This window comes from Oncorhynchus gorbuscha, unplaced genomic scaffold (genome assembly GCF_021184085.1).
Source record: "Oncorhynchus gorbuscha isolate QuinsamMale2020 ecotype Even-year unplaced genomic scaffold, OgorEven_v1.0 Un_scaffold_3607, whole genome shotgun sequence".
In the NCBI taxonomy this organism is placed as follows: Eukaryota; Metazoa; Chordata; class Actinopteri; order Salmoniformes; family Salmonidae; genus Oncorhynchus; species Oncorhynchus gorbuscha.
The window spans coordinates 1-24996 of record NW_025747808.1 but is presented as its reverse complement, the minus strand read 5'-3'; the positions used below and the strand labels follow the sequence as shown (position 1 = coordinate 24996).

Below are 24996 nucleotides of genomic sequence, written 5' to 3'. Positions count from 1 at the left end.
CACGACTAAACTTCAACCTCCGGAGGGGTCAAGAAAATTCAATTTCGTTGTCGGCAGGATTCGAACCTGCGCAGGAAGATCCTAATGGATTTCTAGTCCATCGCCTTAACCACTCGGCCACGACAACAGGCTTGTCAGCAGTGAATGGGCCACCAGGCATAGCCTACAGAAAGTGATAATTTTACAACTGAAAGACAATGCAGTAACTCATTAACATGGAAGTGTTGCCCTCATTCATTTGTTATTAAGTCAGCTGTTTTCTTATTTTCCTTGATCTTTGCTCAGCTCCAGAAGGTTTGCATTTGAGAGTGTTTATTATAAATGGTTATTTTATCACCTCATGATTACTGCTAAGCAGCATGACTCCTGTGAGGCACTAAACATCTGTCAGAAGTGGGATTTGAACCCACGCCTCCATGGGAGACTGCGACCTGAACGCAGCGCCTTAGACCGCTCGGCCATCCTGACTACAGCACAGTACCTGGGTATCGGGTTAAATAGTATGGGGTGAAAGTAGAAATAGGCACAGCCTTCTAAAATCACCACAGAGACCAGTAAATTTATGCACGATACCGACTTGCACTTTCAATAGTCATTTGTTTTTATCAATGAAAAACTCCAGTCATTGATTTAACCTCAATATGGCCTTCAATGGAAAAGAGTAGTAAATCGTCATTGAATGAACGCTAAACTGGCCTCAGAATATGGCCATTCTGATATAAATGATCAAATTCCTCAGATAAGACCGAAAAAGTGTCTGTAAACATCAGCAATCATCAGGGTAAGAGTGACAACAGCCACATGGAGGAAATCTTAACAAATGGCTTAGTGGGTATTTTCAACGCAATCGTGTTATTATTTATTTTTAGGGTTTAACAAGGCAGCTCACCTGTGACCTGTGGCTTGACATTAGATGCGGCGACTTCGATTACCCTGCAGGCTATATTTTTGTTCTTCCCGCCAATACAATCCACTGACAACGACCGACGAGTTGTGCGTTCCGAGATGCTTTTTGTTATTCGCCTGTTTGTGGGCCGCCTGTGAAATTGCGCGATTCTTGCAATTCTCTTTCAGCCTCTCATCAACTAGCTGATTTTGCAGAATATTAAAAATACGATAGTTATTCACTACTCATATTAACTAGGTGTCATTTACATTACCTTAAGTCATTTATTTTTCAACTGGATTTTACAAAGGTGCATGACATGCAGGCGTTAAAAAGTTGTCAGGAGTGGGTTTCAAACCATGCTTATAGGGGAGTCTGCGACCTGAATGACTTAATGGTTATTTTCAATAATCGTGTTTTTACTTTTTCTTTTAGGGTTTAACAAGGTTTAGATGTGGCCAGTTCGATTACCCTGCAGACTTTAAGAGTGTCTTCAGAATATGGCCATTTTGACATGAATTTAAAAATGCCTCAGATAGGACCAAAAAAGTGTCTGGAGCTATCCGTCAGGGTAAGAGTGACAACAGGTTTCCACATGTCAAATGGGGGAAATCTTAGGAAATGGCTTAATGGTTATTCATGAGAATCGTGTTGTTGTATTGTTGAGTGTATCATGGGATCTCACCTGAAATCTTTGGCTTGACTACAAACCTGTAACCTATGCTACTGTGGCCTATAGAGCTAGAAGGATGGATAACCAGGTGTGTAAAGGTGTGAGGTGGGATCCTATCCCAAATGGACAACTAATCCCTATGTACTTGTGGAGATCTGAGAGAATATGATTGGTATAAGAAACACGACTAAACTTCAACCTCCGGAGGGGTCAAGAAAATTCAATTTCGTTGTCGGCAGGATTTCGAACCTGCGCAGGAAGATCCTAATGGATTTCTAGTCCATCGCCTTAACCACTCGGCCACGACAACAGGCTTGTCAGCAGTGAATGGGCCACCAGGCATAGCCTACAGAAAGTGATAATTTTACAACTGAAAGACAATGCAGTAACTCATTAACATGGAGTGTTGCCCTCATTCATTTGTTATTAAGTCAACTGTTTTCTTATTTTCCTTGATCTTTGCTCAGCTCCAGAAGGTTTGCATTTGAGAGTGTTTATTATAAATGGTTATTTCATCATCTCATTAGTACTGCTAAGCAGCATGACTCCTGTGAGGCACTAAACATCTGTCAGAAGTGGGATTTGAACCCACGCCTCCATGGGAGACTGCGACCTGAACGCAGCGCCTTAGACCGCTCGGCCATCCTGACTACAGCTCAGTACCTGGGTATCGGGTTAAATAGTATGGGGTGACAGTAGAAATAGGCACAGCCTTCTAAAATCACCACAGAGACCAGTAAATTTATGCACGATACCGACTTGCACTTTCAACAGTCATTTGTTTTTATCAATGAAAAACTCCAGTCATTGATTTAACCTCAATATGGCCTTCAATGGAAAAGAGTAGTAAATCGTCATTGAATGAACGCTAAACTGGCCTCAGAATATGGCCATTCTGATATAAATGATCAAATTCCTCAGATAAGACCGAAAAAGTGTCTGTAAACATCAGCAATCATCAGGGTAAGAGTGACAACAGGTCCACATGGAGGAAATCTTAACAAATGGCTTAGTGGGTATTTTCAACGCAATCTGTTATTATTTATTTTTAGGGTTTAACAAGGCAGCTCACCTGTGACCTGTGGCTTGACATTAGATGCGGCGACTTCGATTACCCTGCAGATGATATTTTTGTTCTTCCCGCCAATACAATCCACTGACAACGACCGACGAGTTGTGCGTTCCGAGATGCTTTTTGTTATTCGCCTGTTTGTGGGCCGCCTGTGAAATTGCGCATTCTTGCAATTCTCTTTCAGCCTCTCATCAACTAGCTGTTTTTGCAGAATATTAAAAATACGATAGTTATTCACTACTCATATTAACTAGGTGTCATTTACATTACCTTAAGTCATTTATTTTTCAACTGGATTTTACAAAGGTGCATGACATGCAGGCGTTAAAAAGTTGTCAGGAGTGGGTTTCAAACCATGCTTATAGGGGAGTCTGCGACCTGAATGACTTAATGGTTATTTTCAATGCAATCGTGTTTTTACTTTTTCTTTTAGGGTTTAACAAGGTTTAGATGTGGCCAGTTCGATTACCCTGCAGACTTTAAGAGTGTCTTCAGAATATGGCCATTTTGACATGAATTTAAAAATGCCTCAGATAGGACCAAAAAAGTGTCTGGAGCTATCCGTCAGGGTAAGAGTGACAACAGGTTTCCACATGTCAAATGGGGGAAATCTTAGGAAATGGCTTAATGGTTATTCATGAGAATCGTGTTGTTGTATTGTTGAGTGTATCATGGGATCTCACCTGAAATCTTTGGCTTGACTACAAACCTGTAACCTATGCTACTGTGGCCTATAGAGCTAGAAGGATGGATAACCAGGTGTGTAAAGGTGTGAGGTGGGATCCTATCCCAAATGGACAACTAATCCCTATGTACTTGTGGAGATCTGAGAGAATATGATTGGTATAAGAAACACGACTAAACTTCAACCTCCGGAGGGGTCAAGAAAATTCAATTTCGTTGTCGGCAGGATTCGAACCTGCGCAGGAAGATCCTAATGGATTTCTAGTCCATCGCCTTAACCACTCGGCCACGACAACAGGCTTGTCAGCAGTGAATGGGCCACCAGGCATAGCCTACAGAAAGTGATAATTTTACAACTGAAAGACAATGCAGTAACTCATTAACATGGAGTGTTGCCCTCATTCATTTGTTATTAAGTCAACTGTTTTCTTATTTTCCTTGATCTTTGCTCAGCTCCAGAAGGTTTGCATTTGAGAGTGTTTATTATAAATGGTTATTTCATCATCTCATTAGTACTGCTAAGCAGCATGACTCCTGTGAGGCACTAAACATCTGTCAGAAGTGGGATTTGAACCCACGCCTCCATGGGAGACTGCGACCTGAACGCAGCGCCTTAGACCGCTCGGCCATCCTGACTACAGCTCAGTACCTGGGTATCGGGTTAAATAGTATGGGGTGACAGTAGAAATAGGCACAGCCTTCTAAAATCACCACAGAGACCAGTAAATTTATGCACGATACCGACTTGCACTTTCAACAGTCATTTGTTTTTATCAATGAAAAACTCCAGTCATTGATTTAACCTCAATATGGCCTTCAATGGAAAAGAGTAGTAAATCGTCATTGAATGAACGCTAAACTGGCCTCAGAATATGGCCATTCTGATATAAATTATCAAATTCCTCAGATAAGACCGAAAAAGTTAGGGTTTAACAAGGCAGCTCTCCTGTGACCGGTGGCTTGACATTAGATGCGGCGACTTCGATTACCCTGCAGATGATACTTTTGTTCTTCCCGCCAGTACAATCCACTGATAACGACCGACGAGTTGTGCGTTCCGAGATGCTTTTTGTTATTCGCCTGTTTGTGGCCCGCCTTTGAAATTGCGCGATTCTTGCAATTCTCTTTCAGCCTCTCATCAACTAGCTGTTTTTGCAGAATATTAAAAATACGATAGTTATTCACTACTCATATTAACCAGGTGTCATTTACATTACCTTAAGTCATTTATTTTTCAACTGGATTTTACAAAGGTGCATGACATGCAGGCGCTAAAAAGTTGTCAGGAGTGGGTTTCAAACCATGCCTATAGGGGAGTTTGCGACCTGAATGACTTAATGGTTATTTTCAATGCAATCGTGTTTTTACTTTTTCTTTTAGGGTTTAACAAGGTTTAGATGTGGCCAGTTCGATTACCCTGCAGACTTTAAGAGTGTCTTCAGAATATGGCCATTTTGACATGAATTTAAAAATGCCTCAGATAGGACCAAAAAAGTGTCTGGAGCTATCCGTCAGGGTAAGAGTGACAACAGGTTTCCACATGTCAAATGGGGGAAATCTTAGGAAATGGCTTAATGGTTATTCATGAGAATCGTGTTGTTGTATTGTTGAGTGTATCATGGGATCTCACCTGAAATCTTTGGCTTGACTACAAACCTGTAACCTATGCTACTGTGGCCTATAGAGCTAGAAGGATGGATAACCAGGTGTGTAAAGGTGTGAGGTGGGATCCTATCCCAAATGGACAACTAATCCCTATGTACTTGTGGAGATCTGAGAGAATATGATTGGTATAAGAAACACGACTAAACTTCAACCTCCGGAGGGGTCAAGAAAATTCAATTTCGTTGTCGGCAGGATTCGAACCTGCGCAGGAAGATCCTAATGGATTTCTAGTCCATCGCCTTAACCACTCGGCCACGACAACAGGCTTGTCAGCAGTGAATGGGCCACCAGGCATAGCCTACAGAAAGTGATAATTTTACAACTGAAAGACAATGCAGTAACTCATTAACTCATTAAAATGTGTTGCCCTCATTCATTTGTTATTAAGTACAGCTGTTTTCTTATTTTCCTTGATCTTTGCTCAGCTCCAGAAGGTTTGCATTTGAGAGTGTTTATTATAAATGGTTATTTCATCATCTCATTATTACTGCTAAGCAGCATGACTCCTGTGAGGCACTAAACATCTGTCAGAAGTGGGATTTGAACCCACGCCTCCATGGGAGACTGCGACCTGAACGCAGCGCCTTAGACCGCTCGGCCATCCTGACTACAGCTCAGTACCTGGGTATCGGGTTAAATAGTATGGGGTGACAGTAGAAATAGGCACAGCCTTCTAAAATCACCACAGAGACCAGTAAATTTATGCACGATACCGACTTGCACTTTCAACAGTCATTTGTTTTTATCAATGAAAAACTCCAGTCATTGATTTAACCTCAATATGGCCTTCAATGGAAAAGAGTAGTAAATCGTCATTGAATGAACGCTAAACTGGCCTCAGAATATGGCCATTCTGATATAAATGATCAAATCAATAAGACCGAAAAAGTTCTGTAAACTCAGCATAAGGGTAAGAGTGACAACAGGTCCAAAAAATCTTAACAAATGGCTTAGGGGTTTTTCAACAAGGGTTTAACAAGGCAGCTCACCTGTGACCGGTGGCTTGACATTAGATGCGGCGACTTCGATTACCCTGCAGATGATACTTTTGTTCTTCCCGCCAATACAATCCACTGACAACGACCGACGAGTTGTGCGTTCCGAGATGCTTTTTGTTATTCGCCTGTTTGTGGCCCGCCTTTGAAATTGCGCGATTCTTGCAATTCTCTTTCAGCCTCTCATCAACTAGCTGTTTTTGCAGAATATTAAAAATACGATAGTTATTCACTACTCATATTAACCAGGTGTCATTTACATTACCTTAAGTCATTTATTTTTCAACTGGATTTTACAAAGGTGCATGACATGCAGGCGCTAAAAAGTTGTCAGGAGTGGGTTTCAAACCATGCCTATAGGGGAGTTTGCGACCTGAATGACTTAATGGTTATTTTCAATGCAATCGTGTTTTTACTTTTTCTTTTAGGGTTTAACAAGGTTTAGATGTGGCCAGTTCGATTACCCTGCAGACTTTAAGAGTGTCTTCAGAATATGGCCATTTTGACATGAATTTAAAAATGCCTCAGATAGGACCAAAAAAGTGTCTGGAGCTATCCGTCAGGGTAAGAGTGACAACAGGTTTCCACATGTCAAATGGGGGAAATCTTAGGAAATGGCTTAATGGTTATTCATGAGAATCGTGTTGTTGTATTGTTGAGTGTATCATGGGATCTCACCTGAAATCTTTGGCTTGACTACAAACCTGTAACCTATGCTACTGTGGCCTATAGAGCTAGAAGGATGGATAACCAGGTGTGTAAAGGTGTGAGGTGGGATCCTATCCCAAATGGACAACTAATCCCTATGTACTTGTGGAGATCTGAGAGAATATGATTGGTATAAGAAACACGACTAAACTTCAACCTCCGGAGGGGTCAAGAAAATTCAATTTCGTTGTCGGCAGGATTCGAACCTGCGCAGGAAGATCCTAATGGATTTCTAGTCCATCGCCTTAACCACTCGGCCACGACAACAGGCTTGTCAGCAGTGAATGGGCCACCAGGCATAGCCTACAGAAAGTGATAATTTTACAACTGAAAGACAATGCAGTAACTCATTAACATGGAGTGTTGCCCTCATTCATTTGTTATTAAGTCAACTGTTTTCTTATTTTCCTTGATCTTTGCTCAGCTCCAGAAGGTTTGCATTTGAGAGTGTTTATTATAAATGGTTATTTCATCATCTCATTAGTACTGCTAAGCAGCATGACTCCTGTGAGGCACTAAACATCTGTCAGAAGTGGGATTTGAACCCACGCCTCCATGGGAGACTGCGACCTGAACGCAGCGCCTTAGACCGCTCGGCCATCCTGACTACAGCTCAGTACCTGGGTATCGGGTTAAATAGTATGGGGTGACAGTAGAAATAGGCACAGCCTTCTAAAATCACCACAGAGACCAGTAAATTTATGCACGATACCGACTTGCACTTTCAACAGTCATTTGTTTTTATCAATGAAAAACTCCAGTCATTGATTTAACCTCAATATGGCCTTCAATGGAAAAGAAATCGTAGTAAATCGTCATTGAATGAACGCTAAACTGGCCTCAGAATATGGCCATTCTGATATAAATGATCAAATTCCTCAGATAAGACCGAAAATTTATTTAGGGTTTAACAAGGCAGCTCTCCTGTGACCGGTGGCTTGACATTAGATGCGGCGACTTCGATTACCCTGCAGATGATACTTTTGTTCTTCCCGCCAGTACAATCCACTGATAACGACCGACGAGTTGTGCGTTCCGAGATGCTTTTTGTTATTCGCCTGTTTGTGGCCCGCCTTTGAAATTGCGCGATTCTTGCAATTCTCTTTCAGCCTCTCATCAACTAGCTGTTTTTGCAGAATATTAAAAATACGATAGTTATTCACTACTCATATTAACCAGGTGTCATTTACATTACCTTAAGTCATTTATTTTTCAACTGGATTTTACAAAGGTGCATGACATGCAGGCGCTAAAAAGTTGTCAGGAGTGGGTTTCAAACCATGCCTATAGGGGAGTTTGCGACCTGAATGACTTAATGGTTATTTTCAATGCAATCGTGTTTTTACTTTTTCTTTTAGGGTTTAACAAGGTTTAGATGTGGCCAGTTCGATTACCCTGCAGACTTTAAGAGTGTCTTCAGAATATGGCCATTTTGACATGAATTTAAAAATGCCTCAGATAGGACCAAAAAAGTGTCTGGAGCTATCCGTCAGGGTAAGAGTGACAACAGGTTTCCACATGTCAAATGGGGGAAATCTTAGGAAATGGCTTAATGGTTATTCATGAGAATCGTGTTGTTGTATTGTTGAGTGTATCATGGGATCTCACCTGAAATCTTTGGCTTGACTACAAACCTGTAACCTATGCTACTGTGGCCTATAGAGCTAGAAGGATGGATAACCAGGTGTGTAAAGGTGTGAGGTGGGATCCTATCCCAAATGGACAACTAATCCCTATGTACTTGTGGAGATCTGAGAGAATATGATTGGTATAAGAAACACGACTAAACTTCAACCTCCGGAGGGGTCAAGAAAATTCAATTTCGTTGTCGGCAGGATTCGAACCTGCGCAGGAAGATCCTAATGGATTTCTAGTCCATCGCCTTAACCACTCGGCCACGACAACAGGCTTGTCAGCAGTGAATGGGCCACCAGGCATAGCCTACAGAAAGTGATAATTTTACAACTGAAAGACAATGCAGTAACTCATTAACATGGAGTGTTGCCCTCATTCATTTGTTATTAAGTCAACTGTTTTCTTATTTTCCTTGATCTTTGCTCAGCTCCAGAAGGTTTGCATTTGAGAGTGTTTATTATAAATGGTTATTTCATCATCTCATTAGTACTGCTAAGCAGCATGACTCCTGTGAGGCACTAAACATCTGTCAGAAGTGGGATTTGAACCCACGCCTCCATGGGAGACTGCGACCTGAACGCAGCGCCTTAGACCGCTCGGCCATCCTGACTACAGCTCAGTACCTGGGTATCGGGTTAAATAGTATGGGGTGACAGTAGAAATAGGCACAGCCTTCTAAAATCACCACAGAGACCAGTAAATTTATGCACGATACCGACTTGCACTTTCAACAGTCATTTGTTTTTATCAATGAAAAACTCCAGTCATTGATTTAACCTCAATATGGCCTTCAATGGAAAAGAGTAGTAAATCGTCATTGAATGAACGCTAAACTGGCCTCAGAATATGGCCATTCTGATATAAATGATCAAATTCCTCAGATAAGACCGAAAAAGTTAGGGTTTAACAAGGCAGCTCTCCTGTGACCGGTGGCTTGACATTAGATGCGGCGACTTCGATTACCCTGCAGATGATACTTTTGTTCTTCCCGCCAGTACAATCCACTGATAACGACCGACGAGTTGTGCGTTCCGAGATGCTTTTTGTTATTCGCCTGTTTGTGGCCCGCCTTTGAAATTGCGCGATTCTTGCAATTCTCTTTCAGCCTCTCATCAACTAGCTGTTTTTGCAGAATATTAAAAATACGATAGTTATTCACTACTCATATTAACCAGGTGTCATTTACATTACCTTAAGTCATTTATTTTTCAACTGGATTTTACAAAGGTGCATGACATGCAGGCGCTAAAAAGTTGTCAGGAGTGGGTTTCAAACCATGCCTATAGGGGAGTTTGCGACCTGAATGACTTAATGGTTATTTTCAATGCAATCGTGTTTTTACTTTTTCTTTTAGGGTTTAACAAGGTTTAGATGTGGCCAGTTCGATTACCCTGCAGACTTTAAGAGTGTCTTCAGAATATGGCCATTTTGACATGAATTTAAAAATGCCTCTCAGATAGGACCAAAAAGTGTCTGGAGCTATCCGTCAGGGTAAGAGTGACAACAGGTTTCCACATGTCAAATGGGGGAAATCTTAGGAAATGGCTTAATGGTTATTCATGAGAATCGTGTTGTTGTATTGTTGAGTGTATCATGGGATCTCACCTGAAATCTTTGGCTTGACTACAAACCTGTAACCTATGCTACTGTGGCCTATAGAGCTAGAAGGATGGATAACCAGGTGTGTAAAGGTGTGAGGTGGGATCCTATCCCAAATGGACAACTAATCCCTATGTACTTGTGGAGATCTGAGAGAATATGATTGGTATAAGAAACACGACTAAACTTCAACCTCCGGAGGGGTCAAGAAAATTCAATTTCGTTGTCGGCAGGATTCGAACCTGCGCAGGAAGATCCTAATGGATTTCTAGTCCATCGCCTTAACCACTCGGCCACGACAACAGGCTTGTCAGCAGTGAATGGGCCACCAGGCATAGCCTACAGAAAGTGATAATTTTACAACTGAGACAATGCAGTAACTCATTAACATGGAGTGTTGCCCTCATTCATTTGTTATTAAGTCAACTGTTTTCTTATTTTCCTTGATCTTTGCTCAGCTCCAGAAGGTTTGCATTTGAGAGTGTTTATTATAAATGGTTATTTTATCACCTCATGATTACTGCTAAGCAGCATGACTCCTGTGAGGCACTAAACATCTGTCAGAAGTGGGATTTGAACCCACGCCTCCATGGGAGACTGCGACCTGAACGCAGCGCCTTAGACCGCTCGGCCATCCTGACTACAGCTCAGTACCTGGGTATCGGGTTAAATAGTATGGGGTGACAGTAGAAATAGGCACAGCCTTCTAAAATCACCACAGAGACCAGTAAATTTATGCACGATACCGACTTGCACTTTCAACAGTCATTTGTTTTTATCAATGAAAAACTCCAGTCATTGATTTAACCTCAATATGGCCTTCAATGGAAAAGAGTAGTAAATCGTCATTGAATGAACGCTAAACTGGCCTCAGAATATGGCCATTCTGATATAAATGATCAAATTCCTCAGATAAGACAGAAACAAGAATCATCAGGGTAAGAAAACAGTTCCAGGGTTTAACAAATGGCAGCTCTCAAGGCAGCTCACCTGTGACCGGTGGCTTGACATTAGATGCGGCGACTTCGATTACCCTGCAGATGATACTTTTGTTCTTCCCGCCAGTACAATCCACTGACAACGACCGACGAGTTGTGCGTTCCGAGATGCTTTTGTTATTCGCCTGTTTGTGGCCCGCCTTTGAAATTGCGCGATTCTTGCAATTCTCTTTCAGCCTCTCATCAACTAGCTGTTTTTGCAGAATATTAAAAATACGATAGTTATTCACTACTCATATTAACTAGGTGTCATTTACATTACCTTAAGTCATTTATTTTTCAACTGGATTTTACAAAGGTGCATGACATGCAGGCGTTAAAAAGTTGTCAGGAGTGGGTTTCAAACCATGCTTATAGGGGAGTCTGCGACCTGAATGACTTAATAGTTATTTTCAATGCAATCGTGTTTTTACTTTTTCTTTTAGGGTTTAACAAGGTTTAGATGTGGCCAGTTCGATTACCCTGCAGACTTTAAGAGTGTCTTCAGAATATGGCCATTTTGACATGAATTTAAAAATGCCTCAGATAGGACCAAAAAAGTGTCTGGAGCTATCCGTCAGGGTAAGAGTGACAACAGGTTTCCACATGTCAAATGGGGGAAATCTTAGGAAATGGCTTAATGGTTATTCATGAGAATCGTGTTGTTGTATTGTTGAGTGTATCATGGGATCTCACCTGAAATCTTTGGCTTGTTACATTTTACATTTAAGTCATTTAGCAGACGCTCTTATCCAGAGTGACTTACAAATTGGTGCATTCACCTTATGACATCCAGTGGAACAGTCACTTTACAACAGTCACTTTACAATCTAAATCTTAAAGGGTGGGGTGACTCCGCTGTCCTGGCGTCGTGAGGGAGTTTGTTCCACCATTGGGGGCCAGAGCAGCGAACAGTTTTGACTGGGCTGAGCGGGAGCTGTACTTCCTCAGTGGTAGGGAGGCGAGCAGGCCAGAGGTGGATGAACGCAGTGCCCTTATTTGGGTGTAGGGCCTGATCAGAGCCTGGAGGTACTGAGGTGCCGTTCCCCTCACAGCTCCGTAGGCAAGCACCATGGTCTTGTAGCGGATGCGAGCTTCAACTGGAAGCCAGTGGAGAGAACGGAGGAGCGGGGTGACGTGAGAGAACTTGGGAAGGTTGAACACCAGACGGGCTGCGGCGTTCTGGATGAGTTGAAGGGGTTTAATGGCACAGGCAGGGAGCCCAGCCAACAGCGAGTTGCAGTAGTCCAGACGGGAGATGACAAGTGCCTGGATTAGGACCTGCGCCGCTTCCTGTGTGAGGCAGGGTCGTACTCTGCGGATGTTGTAGAGCATGAACCTACAGGAGCGGGCCACCGCCTTGATGTTGGTTGAGAACGACAGGGTGTTGTCCAGGATCACGCCAAGGTTCTTAGCGCTCTGGGAGGAGGACACAATGGAGTTGTCAACCGTGATGGCGAGATCATGCAACGGCAGTCCTTCCCGGGAGGAAGAGCAGCTCCGTCTTGCCGAGGTTCAGCTTGAGGTGGTGATCCGTCATCCACACTGATATGTCTGCCAGACATGCAGAGATGCGATTCGCCACCTGGTCATCAGAAGGGGGAAAGGAGAAGATTAATTGTGTGTCGTCTGCATAGCAATGATAGGAGAGACCATGTGAGGTTATGACAGAGCCAAGTGACTTGGTGTATAGCGAGAATAGGAGAGGGCCTAGAACAGAGCCCTGGGGGACACCAGTGGTGAGAGCGCGTGGTGAGGAGACAGATTCTCGCCACGCCACCTGGTAGGAGCGACCTGTCAGGTAGGACGCAATCCAAGCGTGGGCCGCGCCGGAGATGCCCAACTCGGAGAGGGTGGAGAGGAGGATCTGATGGTTCACAGTATCGAAGGCAGCCGATAGATCTAGAAGGATGAGAGCAGAGGAGAGAGAGTTAGCTTTAGCAGTGTGGAGCGCCTCCGTGATACAGAGGAGAGCAGTCTCAGTTGAATGACTAGTCTTGAAACCTGACTGATTTGGATCAAGAAGGTCATTCAGAGAGAGATAGCGGGAGAGCTGGCCAAGGACGGCACGTTCAAGAGTTTTGGAGAGAAAAGAAAGAAGGGATACTGGTCTGTAATTGTTGACATCGGAGGGATCGAGTGTAGGTTTTTTCAGAAGGGGTGCAACTCTCGCTCTCTTGAAGACGGAAGGGACGTAGCCAGCGGTCAGGGATGAGTTGATGAGCGAGATGAGGTAAGGGAGAAGGTCTCCGGAAATGGTCTGGAGAAGAGAGGAGGGGATAGGGTCAAGCGGGCAGGTTGTTGGGCGGCCGGCCGTCACAAGACGCGAGATTTCATCTGGAGAGAGAGGGGAGAAAGAGGTCAGAGCACAGGGTAGGGCAGTGTGAGCAGAACCAGCGGTGTCGTTTGACTTAGCAAACGAGGATAGGATGTCGTCGACCTTCTTTTCAAAATGGTTGACGAAGTCATCTGCAGAGAGGGAGGAGGGGGGAGGGGGAGGAGGATTCAGGAGGGAGGAGAAGGTGGCAAAGAGCTTCCTAGGGTTAGAGGCAGATGCTTGGAATTTAGAGTGGTAGAAAGTGGCTTTAGCAGCAGAGACAGAGGAGGAAAATGTAGAGAGGAGGGAGTGAAAGGATGCCAGGTCCGCAGGGAGGCGAGTTTTCCTCTCATTTCCGCTCGGCTGCCCGGAGCCTTGTTCTGTGAGCTCGCAATGAGTCATCGAGCCACGGAGCAGGAGGGGGACCGAGCCGGCCTGGAGGATAGGGGACATAGAGAGTCAAAGGATGCAGAGAGGGAGGAGAGGAGGGTTGAGGAGGCAGAGTCAGGAGATAGGTTGGAGGTTTGAGCAGAGGGAAGAGATGATAGGATGGAAGAGGAGAGAGTAGCGGGGAGAGAGAGCGAAGGTTGGGACGGCGCGATACCATCCGAGTAGGGGCAGTGTGGGAGGTGTTGGATGAGAGCGAGAGGGAAAAGGATACAAGGTAGTGGTCGGAGACTTGGAGGGGAGTTGCAGTGAGGTTAGTGGAAGAACAGCATCTAGTAAAGATGAGGTCGAGCGTATTGCCTGCCTTGTGAGTAGGGGGGGAAGGTGAGAGGGTGAGGTCAAAAGAGGAGAGGAGTGGAAAGAAGGAGGCAGAGAGGAATGAGTCAAAGGTAGACGTGGGGAGGTTAAAGTCGCCCAGAACTGTGAGAGGTGAGCCGTCCTCAGGACAGGAGCTTATCAAGGCATCAAGCTCATTGATGAACTCTCCGAGGGAACCTGGAGGGCGATAAATGATAAGGATGTTAAGCTTGAAAGGGCTGGTAACTGTGACAGCATGGAATTCAAAGGAGGCGATAGACAGATGGGTAAGGGGAGAAAGAGAGAATGACCACTTGGGAGAGATGAGGATCCCGGTGCCACCACCCCGCTGACCAGAAGCTCTCGGGTGTGCGAGAACACGTGGGCGGACGAAGAGAGAGCAGTAGGAGTAGCAGTGTTGTCTGTGGTTGTCATGTTTGTCATTTATTATCATGTCTTGTCCCTGTGCTCCCCATTCTATTCGTTTCCCTCTGCTGGTCTTATTAGGTTCTTTCCCTCTTTCTATCCCTCTCTCTCCCCCTCCCTCTCTCACTCTCTCGCTCTCTCTTCTCTCTATCGTTCCGTTCCTGCTCCCAGCTGTTCCTATTCCCCTAATCATCATTTAGTCTTCCCACACCTGTTCCCGATCCTTTCCCTGATTGGAGTCCCTATTTATTCCTTTGTGTTCCGTTCCTGTCCCGTCGGTTCCTTGTTTAGTATTCACCATGCTGTGATTGCGTTTCGCCCTGTCCTGTCGTGTTTTGCTGTGATTGTGTATCGCCCTGTCCTGTCGTGTTTTTTGCCTTCATCAGATGCTGCGTGTGAGCAGGTGTCTCTGTCAACTACGGCCTGCGCCTACCCGGGCGACCTGCAGTCTGTGGCCGCTTCTCCTGTTATTCCCCTCTACAGACTAGAGGATTTCTGTTATTCCCTGTTTGGACTTGAATAAACTCTGTTTCTGTTAAGTCGCTTTTGGGTCCTCTTTCACCTGCATGACAGAAGGAACCGACCAAGGAATGGACCCAGCGACTTCAGACGCTCGTTACACTGCCGTCGAGATCCAAGGAGCCATGCTCGGCAGACACGAGCAGGAATTGTCTGCTGCTCGCCATGCCGTGGAGAACCTGGCCGCTCAGGTTTCCGACCTCTCTGGACAGTTCCAGAGTCTACGTCTCGTGCCACCTGTTACTTCCTGGCCTGCCGAGCCTCCAGAACCTAGGGTTAATAACCCACCTTGCTACTCCGGGCAGCCCACTGAGTGCCGCTCCTTTCTCACGCAGTGTGAGATTGTGTTCTCTCTCCAACCCAACACATACTCTAGAGAGAGCTCGGGTTGCTTACGTCATTTCACTCCTTACTGGCCGGGCTCGAGAATGGGGCACAGCTATCTGGGAGGCAAGGGCTGATTGCTCTAACAAGTTCCAGAACTTTAAAGAGGAGATGATTCGGGTTTTTGACCGTTCAGTTTTTGGTAGGGAGGCTTCTAGGGCCCTGGCTTCCTTATGCCAAGGTGAACGGTCCATAACGGATTATTCTATTGAGTTTCGCACTCTTGCTGCCTCTAGTGAGTGGAACGAGCCGGCGCTGCTCGCTCGTTTTCTGGAGGGACTCCACGCAGTGGTTAAGGATGAGATTCTCTCCCGGGAGGTTCCTTCAGATGTGGACTCTTTGATTGCTCTCGCCATCCGCATAGAACGACGGGTAGATCTTCGTCACCGGGCTCGTGGAAGAGAGCTCGCATCAACGGTGTTTCCCTGCTCCGCATCGCAACCATCTCCCTCCTCTGGCTTTGAGACTGAGCCCATGCAGCTGGGAGGGATTCGCATCTCGACTAAGGAGAGGGAACGGAGGATCACCAACCGCCTGTGCCTCTATTGCGGAGTTGCTGGACATTTTGTTAATTCATGTCCAGTAAGAGGCCAGAGCCCATCAGTAAGCGGAGGGCTACTGGTGAGCGCTACTACTCAGGTCTCTTCATCTAGATCTTGTACTACTATGTCGGTCCATCTACGCTGGACCGGTTCGGGTGCTACATGCAGTGCCTTGATTGACTCTGGGGCTGAGGGTTGTTTCATGGACGAAGCATGGGTTCGGAAACATAACATTCCTTTCAGACCGTTAGACAAGCCTACGCCCATGTTTGCCTTAGATGGTAGTCATCTTCCCAGTATCAAATTTGAGACACTACCTTTAACTCTCACAGTATCTGGTAACCACAGTGAGACTATTTCTTTTTTGATTTTCCGTTCACCGTTTACACCTGTTGTTTTGGGTCATCCCTGGCTAGTATGTCATAATCCTTCTATTAATTGGTCTAGTAATTCTATCCTATCCTGGAACGTTTCTTGTCATGTGAAGTGTTTAATGTCTGCCATCCCTCCCGTTTCTTCTGTCCCTACTTCTCAGGAGGAACCTGGCGATTTGACAGGAGTGCCGGAGGAATATCATGATCTGCGCACGGTCTTCAGTCGGTCCCGAGCCAACTCCCTTCCTCCTCACCGGTCGTATGATTGTAGTATTGATCTCCTTCCGGGGACCACTCCTCCTCGAGGTAGACTATACTCTCTGTCGGCTCCCGAACGTAAGGCTCTCGAGGATTATTTGTCTGTGTCTCTTGACGCCGGTACCATAGTGCCTTCTTCTTCTCCGGCCGGGCGGGGTTCTTTTTGTTAAGAAGAAGGACGGTACTCTGCGCCCCTGCGTGGATTATCGAGGCTGAATGACATAACGGTTAAGAATCGTTATCCGCTTCCCCTTATGTCATCAGCCTTCGAGATTCTGCAGGGAGCCAGGTGCTTTACTAAGTTGGACCTTCGTAACACTTACCATCTCGTGCGCATCAGAGAGGGGGACGAGTGGAAAACGGCGTTTAACACTCCGTTAGGGCATTTTGAGTACCGGGTTCTGCCGTTCGGTCTCGCCAATGCGCCAGCTGTTTTTCAGGCATTAGTTAATGATGTTCTGAGAGACATGCTGAACATCTTTGTTTTTGTCTATCTTGACGATATCCTGATTTTTCTCCGTCACTCGAGATTCATGTTCAGCACGTTCGACGTGTTCTACAGCGCCTTTTAGAGAATTGTCTCTACGTAAAGGCTGAGAAGTGCTCTTTTCATGTCTCCTCCGTTACTTTTCTCGGTTCCGTTATTTCCGCTGAAGGCATTCAGATGGATTCCGCTAAGGTCCAAGCTGTCAGTGATTGGCCCGTTCCAAGGTCACGTGTCGAGTTGCAGCGCTTTTTAGGTTTCGCTAATTTCTATCGGCGTTTCATTCGTAATTTCGGTCAAGTTGCTGCCCCTCTCACAGCTCTTACTTCTGTCAAGACGTGTTTTAAGTGGTCCGGTTCCGCCCAGGGAGCTTTTGATCTTCTAAAAGAACGTTTTGCGTCCGCTCCTATCCTCGTTACTCCTGACGTCACTAGACAGTTCATTGTCGAGGTTGGCCGCTTCAGAGGTAGGCGTGGGAGCCATTCTATCCCAGCGCTTCCAGTCTGACGATAAGGTTCATCCTTGCGCTTATTTTCTCATCGCCTGTCGCCATCTGAGCGCAACTATGATGTGGGTAGCCGTGAACTGCTCGCCATCCGCTTGGCCCTAGGCGAATGGCGACAGTGGTTGGAGGGCGACCGTTCCTTTTGTCGTTTGGACAGACCATAAGAACCTTGAGTACATCCGTTCTGCCAAACGACTTAATGCCCGTCAAGCTCGTTGGGCGTTGTTTTCGCTCGTTTCGAGTTTGTGATTTCTTACCGTCCGGGTAGCAAGAACACCAAGCCTGATGCCTTATCCCGTCTGTTTAGTTCTTCTGTGGCTTCTACTGATCCCGAGGGGATTCTTCCTTATGGGCGTGTTGTCGGGTTAACAGTCTGGGAATTGAAAGACAGGTTAAGCAAGCACTCACGCACACTGCGTCGCCGCGCGCTTGTCCTAGTAACCTCCTTTTCGTTCCTGTTTCCACTCGTCTGGCTGTTCTTCAGTGGGCTCACTCTGCCAAGTTAGCTGGTCATCCCGGTGTTCGAGGCACTCTTGCGTCTATTCGCCAGCGCTTTTGGTGGCCGACTCAGGAGCGTGACACGCGCCGTTTCGTGGCTGCTTGTTCGGACTGCGCGCAGACTAAGTCGGGTAACTCTCCTCCTGCCGGTCGTCTCAGACCGCTCCCATTCCTTCTCGACCATGGTCTCACATCGCCTTAGACTTCATTACCGGTCTGCCTTTGTCTGCGGGAAGACTGTGATTCTTACGGTTGTCGATAGGTTCTCTAAGGCGGCACATTTCATTCCCCTCGCTAAACTTCCTTCCGCTAAGGAGACGGCACAAATCATTATTGAGAATGTATTCAGAATTCATGGCCTCCCGTTAGACGCCGTTTCAGACAGAGGCCCGCAATTCACGTCACAGTTTTGGAGGGAGTTCTGTCGTTTGATTGGTGCGTCCGTCAGTCTCTCTTCCGGGTTTCATCCCCAGTCTAACGGTCAAGCAGAGAGGGCCAATCAGACGATTGGTCGCATACTACGCAGCCTTTCTTTCAGAAACCCTGCGTCTTGGGCAGAACAGCTCCCCTGGGCAGAATACGCTCACAATTCGCTTCCTTCGTCTGCTACCGGGTTATCTCCGTTTCAGAGTAGTCTGGGTTACCAGCCTCCTCTGTTCTCATCCCAGCTTGCCGAGTCCAGCGTTCCCTCCGCTCAAGCGTTTGTCCAACGTTGTGAGCGCACCTGGAGGAGGGTGAGGTCTGCACTTTGCCGTTACAGGGCACAGACGGTGAGAGCCGCCAATAAACGCAGGATTAAGAGTCCAAGGTATTGTTGCGGCCAGAGAGTGTGGCTTTCCACTCGCAACCTTCCTCTTACGACAGCTTCTCGTAAGTTGACTCCGCGGTTCATTGGTCCGTTCCGTGTCTCCCAGGTCGTCAATCCTGTCGCTGTGCGACTGCTTCTTCCGCGACATCTTCGTCGCGTCCATCCTGTCTTCCATGTCTCCTGTGTTAAGCCCTTTCTTCGCACCCCGTTCGTCTTCCCTCCCCCCTCCCGTCCTTGTCGAGCGCACCTATTTACAAGGTACATAAGATCATGGACATGCGTTCTCGGGGACGGGGTCACCAATACTTAGTGGATTGGGAGGGTTACGGTCCTGAGGAGAGGAGTTGGGTTCCGTCTCGGGGCGTGCTGGACCGTTCACTCATCGATGATTTCCTCCGTTGCCGCCAGGATTCCTCCTCGAGTGCGCCAGGAGGCGCTCGGTGAGTGGGGGTACTGTCATGTTTGTCATTTATTATCATGTCTTGTCCCTGTGCTCCCCATTCTATTCGTTTCCCTCTGCTGGTCTTATTAGGTTCTTTCCCTCTTTCTATCCCTCTCTCTCCCCCCCCTCCCTCTCTCACTCTCTCGCTCTCTCTTCTCTCTATCGTTCCGTTCCTGCTCCCAGCTGTTCCTATTCCCCTAATCATCATTTAGTCTTCCCACACCTGTTCCCGATCCTTTCCCCTGATTGGAGTCCCTATTTATTCCTTTGTGTTCCGTTCATGTCCCGTCGGTTCCTTGTTTAGTATTCACCATGCTGTGATTGCGTTTCGCCCTGTCCTGTCGTGTTTTTGCTGTGATTGTGTATCGCCCTGTCCTGTCGTGTTTTTGCCTTCATCAGATGCTGCGTGTGAGCAGGTGTCTCTGTCAACTACGGCCTGCGCCTACCGAAGCGACCTGCAGTCTGTGGCCGCTTCTCCTGTTATTCCCTCTACAGACTAGAGGATTTCTGTTATTCCCTGTTTGGACTTGAATAAACTCTGTTTCTGCAGATCGGCAGTTCCAGAGGCTACCGGAGACCTGGAACTCCACGTGGGTCGTGCGCGCTGGGACCACCAGATTAGGGTGGCCGCGGCCACGCGGTGTGGAGCGTTTGTATGGTCTGTGCAGAGAGGAGAGAACAGGGATAGACAGACACATAGTTGACAGGCTACAGAAGAGGCTACGCTAATGGAAAGGAGATTGGAATGACAAGTGGACTACACGTCTCAAATGTTCAGAAAGTTAAGCTTACGTAGCAAGAATCTTATTGACTAAAATGATTAAAATGATAAGTACTGCTGAAGTAGGCTAGCTGGCAGTGGGTGCGTTGTTGACACTACACTAATCAAGTCGTTCCGTTGAGTGTAATAGTTTCTGCAGTGCTGCTATTCGGGGGCTAGCTGGCTAGCTAGCAGTGTTGTTTACGTTACGTTGCGTTAAAAGAATGACAATAGCTGGCTAGCTAACCTAGAAAATCGCTCTAGACTACACAATTATCTTTGATACAAAGACGGCTATGTAGCTAGCTATGTAGCTAGCTACGATCAAACAAATCAAACGGTTGTACTGTAATGAAATGAAATGAAAATGTGATACTACCTGTGAATGCGACCGGGTTGTGAGTCTATTCGGTAGACGTTGCTGTTGGCTAGCTGTTGGCTAGCTAGCAGAGTCTCCTACGTTAAGGACGACAAATAGCTGGATAGCTAACCTCGGTAAATTATGATAATCACTCTAAGAATACACACTCTAAACTACACAATTATCTTGGATACGAAGACAGCAAAGACAGCTATGTAGCTAGCTAACACTACACTAATCAAGTCGTTCAGTTGAGTGTAATAGTTTCTCCAGTGCAGCTAATCAGTGGACGTTAGCTAGCTGGCTGGTGAAGACTACGTTAGGACGGCGAAATACGATAATTACGCAATTATCTTTGATACAAAGACGGCTATGTAGCTAGCTAAGAAGAAATCGCTAAGATTAGACAAATCAAACCGTTGTGCTATAATGAAATGTAATGAAATGTAATGAAAAAGTTGAAAAAGTTATACTACCTGCGGGAGCGAATTGCCGATGCGACCACTCGCTCCAAACCAGAAGCCCATGCTTGTCTACAAACCTGTAACCTATGCTACTGTGGCCTATAGAGCTAGAAGGATTGATAACCAGGTGTGTAAAGGTGTGAGGTGGGATCCTATCCCAAATGGACAACTAATCCCTATGTACTTGTGGAGATCTGAGAGAATATGATTGGTATAAGAAACACGACTAAACTTCAACCTCCGGAGGGGTCAAGAAAATTAAATTTCGTTGTCGGCAGGATTCGAACCTGCGCAGGAAGATCCTAATGGATTTCTAGTCCATCGCCTTAACCACTCGGCCACGACAACAGGCTTGTCAGCAGTGAATGGGCCACCAGGCATAGCCTACAGAAAGTGATAATTTTACAACTGAAAGAAAATGCAGTAACTCATTAACATGAAGTGTTCCCCTCATTCATTTGTTATTAAGTACAGCTGTTTTCTTATTTTCCTTGATCTTTGCTCAGCTCCAGAAGGTTTGCATTTGAGAGTGTTTATTATAAATTGTTATTTCATCATCTTATTATTACTGCTAAGCAGCTTGACTCCTGAGAGGCACTAAACATCTGTCAGAAGTGGGATTTGAACCCACGCCTCCATTGGAGACTGCGACCTGAACGCAGCGCCTTAGACCGCTCGGCCATCCTGACTACAGCACAGTACCTGTGAATCGGGTTAAATAGTATGGGGTGAAAGTAGAAATAGGCACAGCCTTCTAAAATCACCACAGAGACCAGTAAATTTATGCACGATACCGACTTGCACTTTCAATAGTCATTTGTTTTTATCAATGAAAAACTCCAGTCATTGATTTAACCTCAATATGGCCTTCAATGGAAAAGAGTAGTAAATCGTCATTGAATGAACGCTAAACTGGCCTCAGAATATGGCCATTCTGATATAAATGATCAAATTCCTCAGATAAGACCGAAAAAGTGTCTGTAAATATCAGCAATCATCAGGGTAAGAGTGACAACAGGTCCACATGGGGGGAAATCTTAACAAATGGCTTAATGGGTATTTTCAACGCAATCGTGTTATTATTTATTTTTAGGGTTTAACAAGGCAGCTCACCTGTGACCTGTGGCTTGACATTAGATGCGGCGACTTCGATTACCCTGCAGATGATACTTTTGTTCTTCCCGCCAATACAATCCACTGACAACGACCGACGAGTTGTGCGTTCCGAGATGCTTTTTGTTATTCGCCTGTTTGTGGGCCGCCTGTGAAATTGCGCGATTCTTGCAATTCTCTTTCAGCCTCTCATCAACTAGCTGTTTTTGCAGAATATTAAAAATACGATAGTTATTCACTACTCATATTAACCAGGTGTCATTTACATTACCTTAAGTCATTTATTTTTCAACTGGATTTTACAAAGGTGCATGACATGCAGGCGCTAAAAAGTTGTCAGGAGTGGGTTTCAAACCATGCCTATAGGGGAGTCTGCGACCTGAATGACTTAATGGTTATTTTCAATGCAATCGTGTTTTTACTTTTTCTTTTAGGGTTTAACAAGGTTTAGATGTGGCCAGTTCGATTACCCTGCAGACTTTAAGAGTGTCTTCAGAATATGGCCATTTTGACATGAATTTAAAAATGCCTCAGATAGGACCAAAAAAGTGTCTGGAGCTATCCGTCAGGGTAAGAGTGACAACAGGTTTCCACATGTCAAATGGGGGAAATCTTAGGAAATGGCTTAATGGTTATTCATGAGAATCGTGTTGTTGTATTGTTGAGTGTATCATGGGATCTCACCTGAAATCTTTGGCTTGACTACAAACCTGTAACCTATGCTACTGTGGCCTATAGAGCTAGAAGGATGGATAACCAGGTGTGTAAAGGTGTGAGGTGGGATCCTATCCCAAATGGACAACTAATCCCTATGTACTTGTGGAGATCTGAGAGAATATGATTGGTATAAGAAACACGACTAAACTTCAACCTCCGGAGGGGTCAAGAAAATTCAATTTCGTTGTCGGCAGGATTCGAACCTGCGCAGGAAGATCCTAATGGATTTCTAGTCCATCGCCTTAACCACTCGGCCACGACAACAGGCTTGTCAGCAGTGAATGGGCCACCAGGCATAGCCTACAGAAAGTGATAATTTTACAACTGAAAGACAATGCAGTAACTCATTAACATGGAGTGTTGCCCTCATTCATTTGTTATTAAGTCAACTGTTTTCTTATTTTCCTTGATCTTTGCTCAGCTCCAGAAGGTTTGCATTTGAGAGTGTTTATTATAAATGGTTATTTCATCATCTCATTATTACTGCTAAGCAGCATGACTCCTGTGAGGCACTAAACATCTGTCAGAAGTGGGATTTGAACCCACGCCTCCATGGGAGACTGCGACCTGAACGCAGCGCCTTAGACCGCTCGGCCATCCTGACTACAGCTCAGTACCTGGGTATCGGGTTAAATAGTATGGGGTGACAGTAGAAATAGGCACAGCCTTCTAAAATCACCACAGAGACCAGTAAATTTATGCACGATACCGACTTGCACTTTCAACAGTCATTTGTTTTTATCAATGAAAAACTCCAGTCATTGATTTAACCTCAATATGGCCTTCAATGGAAAAGAGTAGTAAATCGTCATTGAATGAACGCTAAACTGGCCTCAGAATATGGCCATTCTGATATAAATGATCAAATTCCTCAGATAAGACCGAAAAAGTTAGGGTTTAACAAGGCAGCTCTCCTGTGACCGGTGGCTTGACATTAGATGCGGCGACTTCGATTACCCTGCAGATGATACTTTTGTTCTTCCCGCCAGTACAATCCACTGATAACGACCGACGAGTTGTGCGTTCCGAGATGCTTTTTGTTATTCGCCTGTTTGTGGCCCGCCTTTGAAATTGCGCGATTCTTGCAATTCTCTTTCAGCCTCTCATCAACTAGCTGTTTTTGCAGAATATTAAAAATACGATAGTTATTCACTACTCATATTAACCAGGTGTCATTTACATTACCTTAAGTCATTTATTTTTCAACTGGATTTTACAAAGGTGCATGACATGCAGGCGCTAAAAAGTTGTCAGGAGTGGGTTTCAAACCATGCCTATAGGGGAGTTTGCGACCTGAATGACTTAATGGTTATTTTCAATGCAATCGTGTTTTTACTTTTTCTTTTAGGGTTTAACAAGGTTTAGATGTGGCCAGTTCGATTACCCTGCAGACTTTAAGAGTGTCTTCAGAATATGGCCATTTTGACATGAATTTAAAAATGCCTCAGATAGGACCAAAAAAGTGTCTGGAGCTATCCGTCAGGGTAAGAGTGACAACAGGTTTCCACATGTCAAATGGGGGAAATCTTAGGAAATGGCTTAATGGTTATTCATGAGAATCGTGTTGTTGTATTGTTGAGTGTATCATGGGATCTCACCTGAAATCTTTGGCTTGACTACAAACCTGTAACCTATGCTACTGTGGCCTATAGAGCTAGAAGGATGGATAACCAGGTGTGTAAAGGTGTGAGGTGGGATCCTATCCCAAATGGACAACTAATCCCTATGTACTTGTGGAGATCTGAGAGAATATGATTGGTATAAGAAACACGACTAAACTTCAACCTCCGGAGGGGTCAAGAAAATTCAATTTCGTTGTCGGCAGGATTCGAACCTGCGCAGGAAGATCCTAATGGATTTCTAGTCCATCGCCTTAACCACTCGGCCACGACAACAGGCTTGTCAGCAGTGAATGGGCCACCAGGCATAGCCTACAGAAAGTGATAATTTTACAACTGAAAGACAATGCAGTAACTCATTAACATGGAGTGTTGCCCTCATTCATTTGTTATTAAGTCAACTGTTTTCTTATTTTCCTTGATCTTTGCTCAGCTCCAGAAGGTTTGCATTTGAGAGTGTTTATTATAAATGGTTATTTCATCATCTCATTAGTACTGCTAAGCAGCATGACTCCTGTGAGGCACTAAACATCTGTCAGAAGTGGGATTTGAACCCACGCCTCCATGGGAGACTGCGACCTGAACGCAGCGCCTTAGACCGCTCGGCCATCCTGACTACAGCTCAGTACCTGGGTATCGGGTTAAATAGTATGGGGTGACAGTAGAAATAGGCACAGCCTTCTAAAATCACCACAGAGACCAGTAAATTTATGCACGATACCGACTTGCACTTTCAACAGTCATTTGTTTTTATCAATGAAAAACTC

General features: G+C 45.3%; 20 non-coding genes across 20 annotated transcripts; all 20 read right to left on the bottom strand.

Annotated features, from left to right (window-relative positions):
- Positions 1-45: 45 nt before the first annotated feature.
- On the bottom strand, positions 46-127 carry trnas-aga. The gene has a single exon. It is a non-coding gene; the product is annotated as a tRNA-Ser (tRNA).
- Positions 128-385: 258 nt separating this feature from the next.
- Positions 386-468, bottom strand: trnal-cag. Its single transcript has one exon. It is a non-coding gene; the product is annotated as a tRNA-Leu (tRNA).
- A 1318-nt stretch (positions 469-1786) lies between these two features.
- trnas-aga lies at positions 1787-1869 on the bottom strand. Its single transcript has one exon. It is a non-coding gene; the product is annotated as a tRNA-Ser (tRNA).
- Positions 1870-2126: 257 nt separating this feature from the next.
- On the bottom strand, positions 2127-2209 carry trnal-cag. Its single transcript has one exon. It is a non-coding gene; the product is annotated as a tRNA-Leu (tRNA).
- A 1320-nt stretch (positions 2210-3529) lies between these two features.
- trnas-aga lies at positions 3530-3611 on the bottom strand. Its single transcript has one exon. It is a non-coding gene; the product is annotated as a tRNA-Ser (tRNA).
- A 257-nt stretch (positions 3612-3868) lies between these two features.
- On the bottom strand, positions 3869-3951 carry trnal-cag. Its single transcript has one exon. It is a non-coding gene; the product is annotated as a tRNA-Leu (tRNA).
- A 1209-nt stretch (positions 3952-5160) lies between these two features.
- On the bottom strand, positions 5161-5242 carry trnas-aga. The gene has a single exon. It is a non-coding gene; the product is annotated as a tRNA-Ser (tRNA).
- A 263-nt stretch (positions 5243-5505) lies between these two features.
- Positions 5506-5588, bottom strand: trnal-cag. The gene has a single exon. It is a non-coding gene; the product is annotated as a tRNA-Leu (tRNA).
- A 1280-nt stretch (positions 5589-6868) lies between these two features.
- On the bottom strand, positions 6869-6950 carry trnas-aga. Its single transcript has one exon. It is a non-coding gene; the product is annotated as a tRNA-Ser (tRNA).
- A 257-nt stretch (positions 6951-7207) lies between these two features.
- trnal-cag lies at positions 7208-7290 on the bottom strand. The gene has a single exon. It is a non-coding gene; the product is annotated as a tRNA-Leu (tRNA).
- A 1216-nt stretch (positions 7291-8506) lies between these two features.
- On the bottom strand, positions 8507-8588 carry trnas-aga. Its single transcript has one exon. It is a non-coding gene; the product is annotated as a tRNA-Ser (tRNA).
- A 257-nt stretch (positions 8589-8845) lies between these two features.
- trnal-cag lies at positions 8846-8928 on the bottom strand. The gene has a single exon. It is a non-coding gene; the product is annotated as a tRNA-Leu (tRNA).
- A 1210-nt stretch (positions 8929-10138) lies between these two features.
- trnas-aga lies at positions 10139-10220 on the bottom strand. The gene has a single exon. It is a non-coding gene; the product is annotated as a tRNA-Ser (tRNA).
- A 255-nt stretch (positions 10221-10475) lies between these two features.
- On the bottom strand, positions 10476-10558 carry trnal-cag. Its single transcript has one exon. It is a non-coding gene; the product is annotated as a tRNA-Leu (tRNA).
- Positions 10559-21046: 10488 nt separating this feature from the next.
- Positions 21047-21128, bottom strand: trnas-aga. Its single transcript has one exon. It is a non-coding gene; the product is annotated as a tRNA-Ser (tRNA).
- Positions 21129-21386: 258 nt separating this feature from the next.
- trnal-cag lies at positions 21387-21469 on the bottom strand. The gene has a single exon. It is a non-coding gene; the product is annotated as a tRNA-Leu (tRNA).
- A 1323-nt stretch (positions 21470-22792) lies between these two features.
- trnas-aga lies at positions 22793-22874 on the bottom strand. Its single transcript has one exon. It is a non-coding gene; the product is annotated as a tRNA-Ser (tRNA).
- Positions 22875-23131: 257 nt separating this feature from the next.
- On the bottom strand, positions 23132-23214 carry trnal-cag. The gene has a single exon. It is a non-coding gene; the product is annotated as a tRNA-Leu (tRNA).
- Positions 23215-24423: 1209 nt separating this feature from the next.
- Positions 24424-24505, bottom strand: trnas-aga. The gene has a single exon. It is a non-coding gene; the product is annotated as a tRNA-Ser (tRNA).
- A 257-nt stretch (positions 24506-24762) lies between these two features.
- Positions 24763-24845, bottom strand: trnal-cag. Its single transcript has one exon. It is a non-coding gene; the product is annotated as a tRNA-Leu (tRNA).
- Between the last annotated feature and the right edge of the window lie 151 nt (positions 24846-24996).